The 13318-nt window shown below is 40.6% G+C and overlaps 1 non-coding gene across 1 annotated transcript; it reads right to left on the reverse strand.

Moving 5' to 3' along the window:
* Nucleotides 1-12455: 12455 nt before the first annotated feature.
* On the reverse strand, nucleotides 12456-12527 carry Trnae-cuc (transfer RNA glutamic acid (anticodon CUC)). The gene has a single exon. It is a non-coding gene; the product is annotated as a tRNA-Glu (tRNA).
* Between the last annotated feature and the right edge of the window lie 791 nt (nucleotides 12528-13318).

Genomic DNA, 13318 nt, shown 5'->3' on the forward strand with positions numbered 1-13318 from the left:
ACACACACACACACACACACACACACACAAAAGGCCTGGAGATAGGATGTGGCTCAGTTGGTGGCACTCTTGCCAGGCATGTGTGAGGCCCTACGTTCCATCCCCAGAACATTGGTGGTGTTCAGTGTTGGGTGAGGGAGGGTGGTTTGATACCCTGCTGCCATCTGGCTTAAATATCAGTTTCTTTCTCAGCAGCTTTATTGAGATACAATTGCGTATCACTTAATTCATCTATTTTAAGTGTGTGTTTCAGTGAGTATTAGTATATTCACGGAATTGTGCAACCACAACTTTGACCTCATTTTGAATTTTTTTCATCATCACAAAAAGAAATCTCATGCCTAACTAGCTGTCGTTCTCCAGAGCCTCCCACCTCCCCAGACATTTGGACAACACCTTGCCCTTCCCTCTCACATCAGTCAGCACCAGAACTGTAATGACATCTTTGTTCACCCGAGCCCTTGCTGAACCTGGAGACCTCAGGCAGGAGGGGCTGTGTCTGTCTGGTTGCTTAGTTGTAGTCCCAGCATTTAATTCAGGGCCCCACTTACAACAGGGTCCCCCCATAATGTTCACTGGATGGAAGATTGATTGCTGAGGCACAAGAGAGGATGAGTGTATTTCAGGAAGTGAGAGTACTGGTCAGTGGCTGCCCAGGGACTGGGTTTTGCAGGGGAAAGTCAGAAAAGCCCTGGAGAATCTTCAAGCTATAGAAAGGGAAAGGTAGTCTTCTATTGGATTTGTGATTCAAAAAGATCTCATTTAATCTTCTTAACCACTTGATGAGATAGCTATTCTTGTCTCCATTTCACTATTAAGAAAATGGGCAGTGGTGCGTGCCTGTACTCCCAGAAGCTTGGGAGGCTGAGGCAGGAGGATCACAGGTTCAAAGCCAGCCTCAGCAACAGAGAGGCAATAAGCAACTCGGTGAGATCCTGTCTCTAAATAAAATGCAAAACAGGGCTGGGGATGTGGCTCAGTGGTTGAGTGCCTCTGAGTTCAATGTCCAGTACCAAAAAAGAAAAAAAGAAAATGGACCTCAGAGAAACGTTGCAATATTGTTCAAGGACATCCAGCTCCGAAGTAACTGGAGCCCCGGATCCTCCAGCCTATCCTTCTTCCACCTCACCAGGTGCCTCTGCCTTTTGTAGGAATGATAATAGATTCAAGGGCAAGCTAGAGGCATAAACCAAATTGGAACATTGTCAGGGTGAGTCCTAGCCTGGCTTCCAGTCCTGAATTCCTCCAGTGATTCAGAGATGAAAACAGACATGAACATATGACTTCATGGGATATAGGTGCTGGGGGGGTTGCTCGTCATTTAACAGTTTTTCAATCTGAGCATCTTGCTGCCCTTCTCTTAGATTTATCTATCTATCTATCTATCTATCTATCTATCTATCTATCTATCTATCTATTATCTATCTATCTATCTATCTATCTATCTATCTATCTATCTATCTATCTTTACTTGGGATTGAATCCAGGGTGCTTTACACTGATCTCCAGCTCTTTTTATTTTTTATTTTGAGGTACGATCTTGCTACATTGCCCACACTGGCCTTGAACTTGAAATCCCCCTGCCTCAGCCTCCCTAGTTGCTGGGATTACTGGCATGCACCATTTCGCCCAGACTTCTCTGAGATCCTAAAGTGTAGACAAAAGTTAACGTGGCATAAAGAGCAGGAAGCTCTGTCTGGAGCCATTGACGTTCCCATAGGAGATGTAGTTTCTCTGTTGTGCACCATATGAAACAGTACCATCCTCTCTGGAATTTTTTCTTCTTTTCCTAGGACTGCTCAGGAAAAGAAGCTAAAATTTTTAAATAACTATTTTGTACCAGGCTTCCCATTACAGTTACTTTATTGGTCTTTGCTCCACTTGCCAGCTGCTTATTCACCAGGAAGCCTCAGTTTATTGAACTACACTGTGTGAGGTATTTGTTACAATTTTTTTTTCTTTCTTAGGAACTGGAGATAAACCCAGGCCCTAGCACGTGGTGGCCAAGTGCTCTACCACTCAACCATGCTATCAGCTTCTGATTTCAGTTCTGATTTGCATGTCCCTAATGAGGAATGAGGGTGAAAATATTTTCATTTGCTTGTTTGCAATTTGTATCCCTTCTTTGGAGAAGAAGCTACTCAAATTTTTTGACCATTTTTTGAATTGGACTGTTGTCTTTTTGCTGTTGAGTTATATGCATTTTTTATGTATTCAGGATACTGGACCATTTATCAGATCAATGATTTGGAATTTTTTTAGGTATAAAAATTTATTTTAGCAAATATTTTTTCCATTTATGCTGGTTGTCTTTTCACACTCTTGATAGTGTCATTTGATGCGCAAATGTTTTTAATTTTGATTCCTGTTTTGCTAACGTGTCATTGAAGATGTCTTGGAGTGTTGTGCCACTAAACCCCAGTTTCCCGTAAGCCTTGTGGTTTTTATTGTACAATTTTGCATAGCGTGGTGGTTTTTAAGGACACATATGTCTTGTTATAAGTAGAACTGGGAAAAGACCCAGTGGTGAGAAATCTTTTCTGTTTTGAATAATTAAAAGTAGTTTTGTTCCACTGGGGCACGTACCCCTTGGAGACTCTCAGAGGCCACCTAAATCCTGGGAGCTGTTACTGTGGGCCTGGCACTGTTGAGAACACTTGCCACACACATGAACTCAGTAAAACCTTATGACAGTGCTTGGAGGTAGGTCCTATTTTTAGATATTTTATAGAACAGTAAGTGAGATAGATTGAAACTCTAAGAAGACATATTCAAGGTCACACAGGAGTAAACGGTAAAGATAGCAACTGACCTTAAGCTGCTCCAGAGCATGCTCTTAACTAGATCCCATAATAGTGGTTATTTTTTCACTTTTCTTTCTTTTAAGATGGTGCTGGGGGAGGGGGCGGGTGAAGAGAGGAGAGAGAGAGAGAGAGAGAGAGAGAGAGAGAGAGAGAGAGAGAGAGAGAGAGAGAGAGACTTTAAAAAAATTTTTTGGTCATCATTTTTACATTTATCTTCTCAAATCCTCAAATCTTGGTACCTGTATAACTATTTTGCAACCTCCATTTCTACCACTTAGTTGTTTACTATTCTGTGTATGTGTGTGTGTGTCTGTGTGTATGGTGCTGGGGACTGGACCCTGGGCCTTGCACATGCGTGCTAAGCTGGGGCTCTACCACTGAGATACACCCCCCCCCCAGCCCTGTTTATGAATTCCTGACAGCTTCTCTTGAAGGCTTAACATATATCTTCAACCAAAACAAAGCTCATAATTCTAGTTTTTACATCTCCCTAAACTACTACATAGAACCCAGTTCTAAGTGCTGCCTCCTCAATTCAATTAAAACAAGCAATATCTACCTTGATGTTCAAGTTCAAGTCAAAACATTAGGGTTTTTTTTGTTTGTTTGTTTTTGTGAGTGTGTGTGTGTGGTGGTGGTGATGTTGGAGATCAAACTCAAAACCCTGGACATGCTAGGAAAGAGCTCTACCTCTGAACTTCACCCCCACCCTCTTCAGGAGTGTTCTCTTCATTGCATTTTTCTTACTTTCCTTTAGCTCTGTACTTATTGCTCCATCAACCAAGACCTCCTAATTTTAATTTTAATTTTTTTCTTGTGGTACTAGGGATTGAATCCAGGGGTGCTCTACCATTGAGCTATATCCCCAGTCTTGAATAAAAAAAAAAAAATTTTAATTATCTTTTTTAGATGTTAATGAACATTTTCTTATTTATTTATTTATTTATTTACATGCAGAGCTGAGAATCGAACCCAGTGCCTCACACATGCTAGGCAAGTGCTCTACCACTGAGCCACAACCCCAGCCCCCTTTTTAAATTTTTATTTTGAGACATGGTTTCACTAAGTTGCTTAGAGTCTTGCTAAGTTGCTGAGGCTGGCCTTGACTTTGTGATCCTCCTGCCACAGCTTCCTGAGTTACAGGTTTGCACCACTGCACCCAGTACCAAGGTCTTTTCATTGAACCTTTAAATGATACCTCCGACATATCTACTTCTCTCGGCCCACACTTTTGCTCTCCTGCTTCCAATCCAAACAAATATCATCTCTAGCCTAGAATCCTAGAATAATGCTTCCATCTTTTTTCTTTTTTTTTTCTTTTTTTTTTAAAGAGAGTGAGAGAGAGAGAAGAGAGAGAGAGAATTTTTTTAATATTTATTTTTTAGTTTTCTGCGGACACAACATCTTTGTTTGTATGTGGTGCTGAGGATCGAACCCGGGCCGCACTCATGCCAGGCGAGCTCGCTACTGCTTGAGCCACATCCCCAGCCCTCCATGCTTTTTCTTACCTCTTGTCTCCTTTAATCTACACTCCATTAGGATGGTTCAATTTACAATTTTTTCAACTGTACAATACTGCAAAAGCAATATACATTCAATAGAAACAGCAGTTCAAATTTTGAATTTTTATTTTTTCCCAGGCTAGTGATATGAGGTACACTACTCTCCTGGGATGCTGGGCAGGTCCCAGTGAACCAGAGGGTCAGGTGAGATGGCAACGGACACTTTCCAGAGCACTGTGTTGTCCAAGTATGAAGTTTGATAGGTTAGATGTATAAAACACATTTTTGACTTCTGATATTTTCAACTGACAATGCGTTTATTGGAGCATAATCCTATCAAAGTCAAGGAGCATCTGTACATTTCTTAAAGTTGTCATCTGATCCAAGCTCCTCCCTAATTTAAAACCCTTCTAAGGCTGCTTCTGTTCAGAGCAAAATCTAAACTCTTTGCTGTCTGCTGATGGAATATCATGTCTGGAGCCTACTTTCAACACTGTGCTATGCCACTCAGCCCTGCCCACTCTGCTTCTGCACGTTGGCCTATTTCTGTTCCTTGGACAGACCAGTCCCCTTTCCATTTCCACTGTTCTCATCTCTAGACCTCAGCTCAAGTGCCATCTTTGTAAAGGGGTCCTCTTGATCTTTCTGTCTAGGGCGGCCTCCCCCAGGCAAACTAGCTCTGCAGTCTGCTTAAGTCTTTTATACGGATGATCTCGGTGTGCAACTGTCTTATTTGTTTATTTACTTGTTCTTGCTTGACATCTCATCTGTATGTTTTCTCTCTCTTCCTTTGATGTAAGCTCCATCATGCTGTACCCTTGTCTGATGTCATCACCACTCAGAGCACACAGGTTCTGCAAGGAAGAAATGGATAAATACGTGAAAGGGTGTCTCAACTCATAATATTGACATAAACAGTCCAGTGTGTCCTCTATGTGGGGCATTAGACTAGTTTCTGGAATACTTAGAATTTACATCTTATTTTGAAAGGGAAAGGAGGGCTGGAGATGTAGCTCAGTGGTAGAACTTGCTTGGCATGCACAAGGCTCTGGGTTCAATCCCAGGCACTGATTAATAATAATAATAATATAATAATAATAGTAGTAGTAGTAGTAATAGAAATGAAGAGAAGATACAAAATAAGTAAACTAATGACTATACAAAATCTATATATAAATATTAATTCATAGATAAGAAAGTAATTATATCTGATAGAGGAGGGATCTCAGAGAAAAGACACAGGAAGTGACAGAAGCTGAACTTTCAAGGATGAAAGTACAGGCAGATGTGGAGGAAGAGGCATTCCAGGGAAGAGGTGACCGTGAGGTATCATGTTGTGTCCAAAGAGCAGCAAGAAGCCCAGGTGGCTGGGCCTTAGGGCCATGTGGGGAGTGTGGCTGGAGATGTGACCAAGCCAGACTTGGTCACAAAGAGCTTTGGAAATGTACACTGAGTTTGGAATTTGTTGTGCAAGGAGATGTATTTTAGCCAGAAGATTCCATTTACATTTTAGGAAGATATTACTAAGAGCAGTACGGTGAAGGCTCTTTCTGGAGACATAGCACTCAGTTAGGAGGAGACCTGAAACATGACAGAAGGCAGAATGAGGAGATGTGAGGTACATTTCAGGGATAGAATCCTCAAGACTTTGTCCATTTGGAAATGTTTAATGAAGGAAAAAGAACGAGTCTGTAGATTTAAGTTTAGGTAAGATGTGATGCTGTTAAGCATGAATTATGCTTAAAATTTAATGTACCCCCACCCCATCCCATTGTGGATGTGGAACTTATACCCCTGACATGGAGTGAATTGTCATATAGTCAGTTGGTGCAGGAACAGAGGCTGAAGCCCAGGAAGGCCAATTCTGTGTAGTGCTCCATTATCAACATCAGTGCTTATCAACCAAACTGTGCAGCATCCAGACCTTTAAAAATATTTCTAATCCTCAGCTGATTTCTACTTTTGTATAAAGGACAAGTGAATTATTAGAAATATGGCATAGTAGAGTGGTTATAGTTTACAACAATCTGTTACATATTTTATAAAGAACTAGAAGAAAGGACTTTAGTTTCCCAACATGAGAAAATGACAAATTACCCTGACTTTATCTTTATACATTTTATGCATGTATCAAATTATCATACTGTGGCATACACACTTGTAATCCTAGGGACTTAGGAGGTTGAGGCAGGAGGATCACAAGCTTGGTAATTTAGCGACCCTGTCTCAAACTGAAAAAGAAGGGGAGGTAGATTTTTAGGATATAATTCAGTGGTAGAGTGCTCCTGAGTTCAATGCTCAGAACCACCAAGAAGAAAAAAAAATTAATTGTATCACATAAATATATACAATATTACATGTGAGTTAAAAAAAATTGGGTACTGAAGGTGTTGATAGGTGGTAGAATGCTTGTCTAGTATGCACAAGGCCCTGGGTTCAATCCTTAGCATCACAAAAAAGACATTTAAATATGGTATTTTTAAAAAGACAAGCCAATCTGTTTCATTATTAGATATTATCCTATTGAATTACTTTTTAAAAGTTTCAAAAACTTACTCTCAATTTCTACATCTTCTTTTTTGTCTGTTTGTGGTGTTAGGGATTGAACCCCAGGGCATTCTACCGCTGAGCTACAACCCTCGCCCTTTTTATTTATTTTTTTTATCTTGAGACAAAGTCTCACTGAGTTGCTGAAGCTGGCCTTGAATTTGTGATCTTCTTGTCTCAGACTCCTGAGTCACTGGGATGGCAGGTGTGCACGACCATGCCAGGCCCAATTTCGAGTTGTTTTTCTTTTTCTTTTTTTTTTTTTTTTTTTAAGAGAGAGAGAGAATTTTTGATATTTATTTTTTAGTTCTCGGCGGACACAACATCTTTGTTTTGTATGTGGTGCTTGGGATCGAACCCAGGCCGCACGCATGCCAGGCGAGCGCGCTACCACTTGAGCCACATCCCCAGCCCAGGCCCAATTTCTATAATTAAGAAACCAATAATAATCAGCTCTCCGAAAACCAGCACTAGTTCCAGACCACACTCTGAGGTGCTCTGGTTCACACCAAGTAGAAGGACTAGAGGGGCCCGAGTTTGCCCGAGTGATGAGATTAACCAAAGCAGAGATGAGGGCCACTGGGCTGCCACAGAGAGCGGCGCAACCTGCCCAGTTGACCAATTACTATTTTGAGCTCAGCGAAAAGAGTTCTTTGCCCTGCCAGCTCCAGTGCCTGGGAGGTCTCACTGTCATGACTGCTCTGAAAGGGACCCCTTAAGGGATCTTCTTCATAAAGAAATCATTTCCAATAATCCCTGCCAGAACAGTTAGTGGCCATCCTGAATTTCAATCCCTAGGTTATTGGAGACTTTCCACACAGGGATTGGCAGCCTGGCCGTCTTCTTAGTCCAATATCCCTGCCTGCCAAGGGAAAGAAAGTTATGACTCTTTGCTTGCTCATTCTCTCCCTCTGCAAGGAAGAAGAAAAAAAAAAAAGTTCTCAAACACTGCTTGCTGTATTAGCACTGGAGGGAAAGAGCGAAAATGAACTTACACAATCCAATTTATACTTGCATAATCAACTGAAGGAAACGGCAGAGTGACATTTGCACCTAATCCTTCCATGGGGCTGTGACTAAGACTGCAAATAGCAGAAGGAAAGCACATAGTTGCTTGGAACATGGGGGCAAATGAAAGTTATTTGATAGGTAAGGGGCACCTACTGTAAGAGGAACAAAACCTAGATTTTTTTTTTTAAAGGGCCTTTTACCTGTATAGTCCTCAAATGGAAACTAGTAAAGTACCCCACTGGTGACAAAGGCCAGTTGTGGGAAATGGGCCCTCAGTCTGTAAGGGAGATATGGGATGATGAGAGGCAGCAGAGTTCCAGGGCAGATGGTCACAGAGTGGAAGACCACGTGGACCTGGCGGACAGGGCCGTGCTTTACCCAAGGCCCTCAGGCTTCCCTGCTGGCATCCTGTCACATCATAAATGTGGCATTTCCTTGTTCCTTATTCCGATGAGAAAGGAGGACAGTGGGTGTGCAAAAAGCAGCAAGGGCACAGCTACTGGCCACGATGGTGTCCACGCTCCACCCTGGCCCGTTCCAGATTCGAACTTGCACAGTCTCTTCCGACGGGTCTCTGGAATGCCGGCATGTGTTAACAATGGAGGGACAGCAGACAGGAGGCAAGGATTCACATGGGGGTGTCTTCCACATCACCATCCCTGCTCATTGGGGTTCCAGTGTTTGAATGTTTCTTATTTAAAGCCAAATCAGTGGTTATTCACCAAATATTTCACTAGAAGAAGCCTCAGAGGGACTCCTCTTATTTACTTGTCTTTGCCTTGTGCTCCCAGGCATAGAGGGACGGATGGCCTCTGTGTGTCCTTGATCCTTCCCCAATCTCCTCTTCACGCAAGTCTTCTCTCCTGTTCTCACCGTGCACTCCCCACTGGCTCTCTAAGATGGAGACTTAGGAGACACCAAGGGCTACTCCTTGACTTCATTCCTGCCTCTGTACTCACATTTGGGCCGTCATAATGTCTTAGTCAATTTTATCTTGTGTATATATATATATATATATATATATATATATATATATTGTATATTTTTATGCATTGTATATACATACAAATATATATTACATAAATATATACATATACATATATATATATATATATATATATATATATATATATATATATTTTAACTGCCACAGCCTGATTTTCTTCATCCAGTATTTTTTTACTTGCTATAAGACTATTATACTTTTGCCTCCTGTCCCCTTGATCTAACATATTATTCTCTGTCATAATTTTTTTCTGAAAAAATCATGGACGGGTGCTGAATTTTGTCACCTAATTTTTCTGTATCCATCGATCTATTTTTTTTTTAATTTTTTTAGCCTATTAATATAGAAGTTATATGTAATTGATTTTCAAACATTGAGCCAGTCTTGTATGCTTAGAACAAACCCCCTGGGTCATGCGTATAATTCTTTCATATCTATTATTGAATTCTGTTTGTCAATAGAATCTGTTAATTCTATTTGCTAATATAGAATCTGGTAAAAATATTTGACAATTGTTATTAAAAATTTTTATGTTTATATTCATGCGGAATCTTGGTCTATTGTTGTTTCTTTGTCTTTTTTTTCCCCCACAATCTTTATCTGTTTTTTTTCTTTTTTTAAAAGAGAGAGTGAGAGAGGAGAGAGAGAGAGAGAGAGAGAGAGAGAGAGAGAGAGAGAGAGAGAATTTTTAATATTTATTTTTTAGTTCTCGGCGGACACAACATCTTTGTTGGTATGTGGTGCTGAGGATCGAACCCGGGCCGCACGCATGCCAGGCGAGCACGCTATCGCTCGAGCCACATCCCCAGCCCTCTTTATCTGTTTTTGGTATCAGAGTAATATTCAATTCATAAAAAAAATTGGGAAGCTCTCCCCCCACTTCTAATTTTGGAAGAGATTGTATATACTTGGTATTGATTCTTTAAACACTTTTCAGAACTCTCCATATAAGTCACCTAGGCCTGATGACTTCCTCTAGGGAAGTTTTAAAATTATGAATTCAGGTTTCTTACTGGTTATAGAATTATAGTTCTAGAACTATCTATAATTCTAGATAGCTCTAGTTCTAAAACTATAGAGCAAAATAATCTATTCATACTGGGTGAGTAGTTTGTATTATTTGAGAGCCTGGTACTTTTGTTCAGGTTTGTCAAATCTGTGCATGTGCAGTTCTTTGTAATGTTTCCTTATTATCATTTTGTTGTCTGCATGGTCTATACTGACATCCCCTATTTCATTTTTGGCATTGTGAATTTTGTGTCTTTTCTTTTTTTTCTTTGTCAATCTTGCTAGAGATTTGTCAATTCCATTGATCTTTCCAAAGAGCCATTTCTTTGTTTCACTGATATTTTTCTATTATTTTCTTCTTTCACATTCATTGATTCTTTCTGTGTGTGCTATGAGACTAAATTCAGAGGTGATTAACCACTGAGCAACATCCCAGCCCTTTGTTTATTTATTTATTTTTTTTTTGACAGAGTCTCACTAAGTTGCTTAGTCTGGCCTTGAACTTTAGATCCTCCTGTCCCAGGCTCCAGAGCCACCAGAATCACAGGCGTGGGCCACCATGCTTGGCACATTTGTTGATTTTTTTGTTCTTATCTCATTATTTCCCTGTTTCTGTTTGCTTTGGGTTATTAGGCTTTTCTTTTTCTGGGATTTGAAGAGTGAGCTTAGAGCATTGATTTGAGACTTCTACTTTTCTAATGTGTGTGTTTAATGCTATGAGTTTCTCTTTCAGTACTGCTTTGGATGGGTCCCACAAATTCTGGTATACTTTTATTGTAACTCAGGTCAATTTAGTTTTGAATATTTTCTTTTCTTTTTTAGACTTTCATATATATATATATATAATGCTAAGGATTGAACCCAGTGCCTCACACATGCCAGACAAGCACTCTACCACTGAGCCACAACCCTAGCCCTAGACTTTCTTTTTTCTTTCTTTTTTTTTTTTTTTTTTTAAATATGTTCTAGTTGTACATGGACTCAGTATCTTTATTTTGTTTATTTACTTTTATGTGGTGCTGAGGACTGAACCCAGTGCCTCACACAGGGGAGGCAAGCGCTTTACTGCTGAGCCACACCCCAGCCCCTGGACTTTCTTTTTGATTCATGAATTGTTTAGAAGTGTGATGTGTAGCTTCCAAGGGCTTTGGAGATTTTCTTTTGTAACTTTCTGTTCCTGATTTGTAGTTTGATGAAGTTTTGGATGGAGAACATATTTTGTACGATTTCAATTTTTTAAAGATGTGTTTAAGTTTGTTTTGAGTTCCAGGATATGGTCTACCTTTGTATATGTTTTAGAGCATGTGGAAAGAATGTTTATTCTGCTGTTTTTAGGTGAAGCGATATGTAAGTGTTAACAAGATCCTGTTGTCAAATGGTGTTATCGGGGTCTTCTATATACTTGATGGATTTTCTGTTCATTATGATACATTTGTTTAGAGAGGGGTATTGAAATCTCCAACTACAACTGTTCATTTTTCCACTTCTTTCAGTTCTATAAGTTGTCTTTTACATGTTTTATAGCCCTGTTGTTTGGTGCATAAACATTTAGGGTTGCTACATCTTGTTGGTTGTTTGAACTTTTTAACTTTTTTTTTGTACCAGGATTGAGCCCACAGTGCTTAACCACTGAGCCACTTTCCTAGCCCTTTTATATATTTTATGATGAGATGATAGGGTCTCACTAAGTTGCTTAGGGCCTTGATAAATTGCTGAGGCTGGCCTTGAATTTGTGATCATCCTGCCTCCAAACCCCTGGGATTATAGGTATATGCCACAGTGCCTGGCCTTTTAATCATTTTATAATGCTATCTCTCTGTCTCTAGCAATCTTCATTGTTCTTAGTCAACTTAGATTATCTAATATTAATATAACTACTCCTGCTTTACTTTGATTTTTGTTTTTTTTCATGTTCCGGGAATTGAATTCAGGGCCTCATACATGTTAGTCAAGCACTGAGCTACATCCTCCCCAGTCCTTTATTAAATTTTATTTTGAGATAGGGACTTGATAAGTTGCCCAGGCTGACTTTGAATGTGTGATCCCCCTGCCTCAGCCCTAGAATAGGTGGGATTATAGACATGTACCATCAGGCTTAAGAGATTGTTTACTTGATATATCTTTTTCATTCTTTGAATTTCAACTTGCCTGCATCATATTTAATATATATATATATATATATGACAGAATAGAATTAAATCTTGTATTTACTCTGCTAATCTCTGACTTTTAATTGGTGTTTTTAGACCATTTGCTTTTCATTCCTCCTGTGCTAGGGTCATGACCCAGGGCCTTGTGCATGTGAAGCAACAACTCAATCACTGAGCTACATCCCCCGCCCTACACAATTTACATTTAGGTAATTATTGATAGATAATAGGGCTTAAGTTCATCATTTTTTTTTTTAAAGAGAGAGTGAGAGAGGGGAGAGAGAGAGAGAGAGAATTTTTAATATTTATTTTTTAGTTCTCGGCGGACACGACTTCTTTGTTGGTATGTGGTGCTGTGGATCGAACCCGGGCCGCACGCTCGCCCGGCGCTACCGCTGAGCCACATCTCCAGCCCAAGAAGAAAGGCTTCCCTGACCGGGAATCGAACCCGGGCCGCGGCGGTGAGAGCGCCGAATCCTAACCACTAGACCACCAGGGAGCGTGGTTAAGTTCATCATTTTGTATTTTCTTTTCTTCCTTCTTTTCTTTTTATTTTTAAAAAAAAATTTTAAATAATAGTTTTCAGTCCTTGGGATCGAACCCAGAACCTTATACTTGCTAAGTAAACACTCTGCCACTCAGACTCCCAAGCCTCTGTTGTTTTTTTCTTTCTTTTTTGTTTCCTGCCTTCCTGTAGGGTATTTGAATATTTTAAAAAATTTCATTAAACTGTAGTGTGTGTGTGTGTGTGTGTGTGTGTGTACACGCACATGCTCATTTTTTTGCAAGACAAGGTCTCAATTAAGTTGCCCAGCCTAGCTTCAAACTTGTAACTCTCCAGCCTCAGCCTCCCAAGTAGCCTGGGATCACCGGTATGCGCCACCTGCCTGGCTGGGGAGTGCAGCTTCTTACAGACAGGGAGTTTTGCTTCCCTCGTGGTCTCTCCACCAACACTTCCTTGTTGCCCTGGCCAGGAGAGAATCCTGACTCTCCACTTGGCCTTTGTGGTCCCCACCCCAATGAGAGGCAGAGGAGGGCTTTATTACTGCAAGGTGGGGTGAAGTCTAGACTCCACAGGTGTCCCTATTGACAACCAGTGATGGGAAGAGAATCTTGTTACTGGCCACTGGGGATAAAAATCCCGGATCCCTACTTGACCTTCCCTGGCACCACCCCAGGGGGAGTGTGCGTCATCTCCCCGTCTCACAAGGATGGAATTCTGGCTCCCTACTTGGCCTTTGCTGGCCTGGGTGGAGGTGGGGCCATAGATTTTCCTCTGTAGTGTTTGGC

Source organism: Urocitellus parryii, chromosome 2 (assembly GCF_045843805.1).
Source record: "Urocitellus parryii isolate mUroPar1 chromosome 2, mUroPar1.hap1, whole genome shotgun sequence".
NCBI classification, from domain to species: Eukaryota; Metazoa; Chordata; class Mammalia; order Rodentia; family Sciuridae; genus Urocitellus; species Urocitellus parryii.